Here is a 6264-nt window from a genome sequence, read left to right as displayed (position 1 = left end):
GCAAGAGAGGTCATTTATTGGTTTAAGGGAAAGCATTTGAAGTAATTGAGGTGCTGGGTTTGTTATAATAGGTTTTATTTGTCATGGTAGCAGTAAGGTATGACTCTTGCGTCTTGGCTAGGGCATAAGCTTGCTAAAGGTTCTTAGGTCCGAATATTCTTAGTGCAATTTTTATCTCATCTCTCAACCCACTAAGGAAACAGCTCAAATCATATTCTTCAGATAATGTTACCTTGTGAGAAAGGACATCAAATTCTTCCAAGTATTCCTACAAACTGGAAATCTGGACCGAGCTCTTTAAATCGGCCATTGGATCTTCATAAACTCGTTCTCCAAACCTTTTTTTTAGAGCGCTACCATATTCCTTCCAAGGGGGCTCCTCCGTTTTATCTCTACATTTGAGGTAACACTGATGCCATTAGAATGCTCGTCCATCCATATGTATAGCTGCTAGTTTAACCTTAACATTAGCTAGGGTAAAGTCAATTTGAAAAAACCGTTCACATCTAAACAACCAATCCTCTAATTTAGTACCATCAAACCTTAGAAATTTGATTTTGGTGCAGTGTCTTGAAAATTACTAACTGCCAGTTTTGAGTGTTGGAGAGGTTCTATGTAAGGTCTATAAATGAGTTCTTTCTAGGTTGCTAGATATTTTGGTTATTTGGTGCTGGCAGATGAATTTGGATTATGGGAGCCTACAGGTGAGGAAGATATGGGTGTTTGATTGTTTGGTTGCAACGAAATGAAGAAGGATTTCATCTCATTTAGAATTGAGCTCTGTTGCTTATTTAACACCTCAGACCAAGCATCTGCTTGTTGTTCTCAGTTAACATTCCTTTCACCATAGCCTTCATATTTTCAAACCTTTTCATTTCCTGCGAGCGGGTAATATCTGAGACAACCATAGTTATGGTTTGGCTTCAACAGAAGCATAGTTGAATATAGAAAGAAGGATCATAACTGCTCTGAGACCAAATGGTCCATTAGAAATTTATCGAGCAAGAGAGAAGAAGAAAGATAAAGAATACCCGAAAGAAGGGAAAGATTCTCATTAACAAACTTGATAAATTTGATATTGCGAAGAGCTGGGTGAAATATTCGTTGCAAGGATCATCCTCCAATACCAGCTGATAAGACAAAAAGTAATAACATAATGGACAATAACATAATTTCAGTTAGTAGCTAATCATTGACACTACAAGCTATACCCGTACTATATTTATTCTAGGGTAAAGTTTAAAAAAGGGAAAAGGCTCAAATTTGCCCCTAAATATAACCTCAGGTACATATTGGCCCTCTATTTTTTTCTAGCCAGTTGTACATAATATCTCGCCAGACAAAACTCTTAAGCCCCTCTTTTGATTTGTTAATGACGGAGCTAAAGAATTGGCATATATAACGGTTAATAGGACTCACATGTGAAAATAACTTAATAAAGAAGTGGGATCCGTCTGCTAGCCACATCTTCTGATAAAAGAAAATATTTATTGAAAATGGTGGGAGTTACTCTCTAGTCATTGGTCTGAAAACCCTCTCCTCCACACTCTCCTCCCTTCAACCCTTTCGACTCTCTAACGCCTCCACTCTCTCTCCTCCGTGACTGGCGGCAAACTCCATTTCCAAAGTGATCTTGACATCACTTCCTCTTGGCTCTCAAACCACCTTCACGAGATTGATTTTTTGCTAAAATCTGGTGTCCTCTATCAGTCCAATGCCATCATTCTCTCTCATCTAGGTCTAGGTTCAAGCAGAGAGAAATTGGCATTTTTGTCATAGATGTTTTTACTAGATTACAAATAAGTGGGGTTGAGTTTTGAAAGAAAGCATTAGATTCACTTGTTAGAATCCTGAAATAAGAAAAATCCACCAGTTTAATTGCGAAAGAGGGAAACATTGGGGTATTTAGTTAGTTTAGTTCTGGACTTGGATAACATGATTCAAGAACAAGTGGTTTTGTCTGTTTATTATCTTCAGCGAGCGATGAAGCGAGAAAGATTATGTTTGAATAAGGAGGATTGGGACCGTTGTTGCGAGTCTTGGATACAGGTTCTATATTGTTAAAAGAAAAGGTTGCAGTTGCTGTCGAGGCAATTACTTCCAATCCAGATAATGGGTAGGCAGTTTCCGTATATGGAGGTGTTTCAGTATTAATTGAGGCGTGTCGATCTGGATCGAAGGCTATTCGAATGCACACAGTTGGTTCTATTACAAATGTTGCTGCCATTAAGGACATCAAGACGACTATAGTAGAAGAAGTTGATGTACCACTTCTTGTTCATTTACTTGTTTCGACTAGTGCTATGATTACAGCGAGAGAAAAGGCAGCGCATTATATGTCAATACTGGCTTCTTCAGGCGAGTATTTTCGAGCACTCATACGTAAAGAAAGAGGACTGCAGAGACTGATAGATTTGATACAAAGTTTGCCCATTTCGGATATAATCGAACACCTCAGTTGCATTTAACGGAAGTTTCTTCTCTTCTTCAGCTCTGTCATTAACAGGTCAAAAGAGGGGCTTACGAACTTCGTTTGGCGAGATATTTTGTGCAACTGGCTAAAAGAAAATATAGAGGGCCAATCTGTACCTGAGATTATACTTTAGGGGCAAATTTGAGTCTTTTCCCTTTAAAAAAATAACCCTATGAATTGAGGCTTTTACACTTGATCGATAATAGTATTTTTCGTATTAAAAAGAGCAACATGTATTTTTTATTTTTTAGTTATTTTTAAGTATATTTAATATTTGTTTTCATTTTCAAATTATAAATATTAATAGAAATCTTTATTAAATATTTAGCATCCAATTTAGATATTTTATGATCATAAAAAATTGTTAAAACATATATTTTTAAATAAAGTTAAATTTAAGAAATAATATTTTAGATAAATTTTAATATATTTATGAATTCTTTAATACATTGTTAGATGCCACATCACTTATAAAATTATAATTTAGTAATAATTCATATTAAATACGTACAAAATTTTGTAAAAAATAATAAGAATATAAATATGTATCTAAAAAATGCTAAAAAAATAAAATACGTGATACTCGTTTGATACAAAAAAATCTCTATTTCTTACCACATGGTAGTTCTTTTATTTTGTTGCTAAACGCATAATAACAACTAATATGACACTGGTTCAATTGCCTCGCATCACATCTATTGAAGTAACTTGTGTCTAGGTGGTTAAATTCGGGTCAAGTTAATGAATATGATCGCTTCTCCATATATTTTGGAGAAGAAATATAAAATAAAAAAATTGTTTGTATGCTCTCCACAAAAATAAGGGAATCTAAATTGTGAATTTATGAATTCTTTTGTTTATGAATATATCTTACAATCGCTGATCAATTAAATCGCGTTTGCAATTTACATATCAAATTATAAAATATTTTATTATAATTAATTGTATATATAAGAATTAATTTCCTTTATTTGTATTAGAGCCTTAAAAGAATTGATTTGGTGTACGGAAATTCTAAATTAAATTATTTAATTTACTATTTTTGTTGAACAATTGCAGCTTATCCTAAAATTAGGAATTTTCAATTATTGTTGGTAAATATAGAATTTAGTAATGATATTTGATGTAGATAATGTATGTAGCAGTTCATATGTCAATATTCGTGATAGGTTCATATTATGTATATATATTTAAAATATTTTAGTGATTTATTGGTATGATTTATATACATAATATGTGAAAATATGTGTTTGTTACCCTGTTTTAGCTTTATTATCTAATTTCAGGTATTAATAAGTCAAAAAGGGAGAATGTAACTTAAATATATATAAATGGGCTTAAAGTGGACTGTCGCTGGTGCTACTCAGAATAAAGACGCATGTACTACTAATTTCACAACCCTAGCAAAAAGTACAAGGCCCATAAAAAGGAAATTAATTAGTAATTATATAATTATGGATAACTACTTTTAAGTTATTTATTTTATTTAGGACAGTTAAGAGGATAACTATAGAAATATTGTGCTTAGAGAAAGACTCTGAAAAAAGAATCTTTAGAAGTAGTGGAGATCAGTTAAACAAGTGGGAGTTTAGTCTGCACCTGTCCATCATTTTTCTCTCTACAATTTCTCTACAGTTCATCTTCTACAAACACTTTAGTTAATTTTTGCATTACTCTTTGAAGATCTAAGAAGCTTTTTAAAAAGTGGAAAGTGAGGATCAATCATCTTTATACCTTAAAAAAATTTTAGATTTTGAGAGAGCCTTTACTTTCTATATTATTTTTATATCATTCTATTTAATTACAATGACCATTGGATTAAATATGTTAAGCTAATTTCCGTAAGTGTTTAGTTTAGCTTTTTTACTTATGTATGAACCTTATTTATTTTATGAGTTTAATGAATTATTTCTTTACCTTTATAACTTTATTAGTTACATCTATTATTGTTAGTTGACCATCATATTAATAATAATATTTATTTTCTTTAAGTTAAATGTATTAGAGACACTATTTTTACTTTAATCTATGTTGGTAGAAGGAACTTAGGCTGCATGATCAGTTTGAGTGACTTAGGGAGAAGGCACATCACCATTTCACTCATTAGATTTAGGCTGAAGGAAAAATAAGGGGATTACTAAGTATTGGCTAGACTAAATCTTATTTTATCATATAACTTATATTAATCATTCCATTTATATATTTACCTTTTAGTTTATTTAATTTCTTTTATAAATATTAATATATTCTCAAAATATTGGTCTAGAGTATTTAGATTTATTTCTCAGTTTTCTTTGTGTGATAGTTAGTCTTTATAATATATATGCTATATGCTTCCTTATGAGATTGACCTTGTGGTGAACTTGCCCGTACTATCATAGTCGGTTCGTACACTTATGAGTACTAAGTTTGAGACATCAAGTTTTTGGCACTGTTGCTAGAGAATTGTGTCAATATTATATTGATTAATTGTCAGGTTTTGTTTCTTGTGTTTTTGTGTGTTGCTTGTTTATGTATTTCTGTTTTGTTTTTAAATTTTATTTTTAAGTTTTGAAATTTTTTCTTTTGATTTTATATATCTAGCAGGAAAACAAGATCAGGTGATTCATCAACTCAAAATTCCTACAACTTGAGATCAGTTGTTAAAATGGCAAAAGAAGATCGAGAAGTGGGGAGTGAGTTTATACCTCCAAGAGAAGAAGAAGATTTTGAAGGAAAGCTAGTAGAAGAATTTGAAGAGGTTGAAATAATGGCTAATAAACAAAGACAAAGTAGTTGCTAAAAGACAAATGGCTATGAGGGATTATGCTCGACCTATAATTGGTAACACTACTTAACGCATAGTTCTAGGTGATGCATCTAGAAATTATGAACTTAAGAACATCCATTTTAATATGTTGTCTTCATTCTATAGTATGCCTGATGAAGATACATTGATATTTATTAGAGAATTTTAAGCTATAGTTCATACTTTTCCATTATCTGGACTAAATGAGGATCAATTAAAGATGAGATATTTTCCTTACTCATTGAAGAAAAGAAAAGCAAAAGCTTGGTTGATGACCTTACCTCCTAATTCTTTGAGAACTTGGGATGAAGTATATCAAAAATTTATGAGTATGAGGGCTGAAATTTTTAATTTTTATCAAAAAGGATACTGAATCCTTTTATGAAGCACAAGATCGCTTCAAGTCACTTTTATTACAATGCCTACACTATAGATACCCACTTCTTATAACTAACTAATCCTTCTATGATGATTTAACTCAACAATATCAATATATGGTTGATAATGCAGCTGAGGATGCTATATTAGAAAAAACTACTGATGATGTTTATAATATCTTTGAGATGTTAGGAGCCAATTCACAACAAAAGAGTGTGAGAACAAAAATAGTAGGAGTGAATGAAGTTTTGTTTAATAATAAGATGGCTATGCAAAATAGCTGAATTATCTAAACAAGTTAAAATACTTGCTTTAACTAAGAATGTACCAAGCAATGAGGTTTGTAGTATATATGGTGTTTATGGTCATGGTGCTAATCATATGAGAATTATGCAGTAAATGATTATGAACAGGTTAACTTGATGGAATCTTATCAGCCTAGGCAACTTAGAAATAACCCATATTCTAACACTTATAATTCAGGTTGGAGGAATTATCCAAATTTTTCTTAGAGAAATAATAACCAAAACCCACCATAGTTATTAAGCAACCAAAATCAGCCCCAATATCAAAACCAAAAGCCTCAATACTCAAGAAATCAAAACCTTCCATTCTAAAATCAAGG

The 6264-nt window shown here is 31.7% G+C and overlaps 1 non-coding gene and 1 pseudogene across 1 annotated transcript; one reads left to right on the top strand and one right to left on the bottom strand.

Annotated features, from left to right (window-relative positions):
* Positions 1–1372: 1372 nt before the first annotated feature.
* Positions 1373–2468, top strand: LOC107261348 (annotated as a pseudogene).
* Positions 2469–5589: 3121 nt separating this feature from the next.
* On the bottom strand, positions 5590–5697 carry LOC112535059. Its single transcript, XR_003079263.1, has one exon. It is a non-coding gene; the product is annotated as a small nucleolar RNA R71 (small nucleolar RNA).
* Positions 5698–6264: the final 567 nt, after the last annotated feature.

The sequence above is a fragment of the Ricinus communis genome, chromosome 8, assembly GCF_019578655.1.
Source record: "Ricinus communis isolate WT05 ecotype wild-type chromosome 8, ASM1957865v1, whole genome shotgun sequence".
Lineage (NCBI taxonomy): Eukaryota > Viridiplantae > Streptophyta > Magnoliopsida > Malpighiales > Euphorbiaceae > Ricinus > Ricinus communis.
The sequence above is the reverse complement of the archived record's forward strand: the minus strand, read 5'-3'. Positions and strand labels throughout refer to the sequence as shown.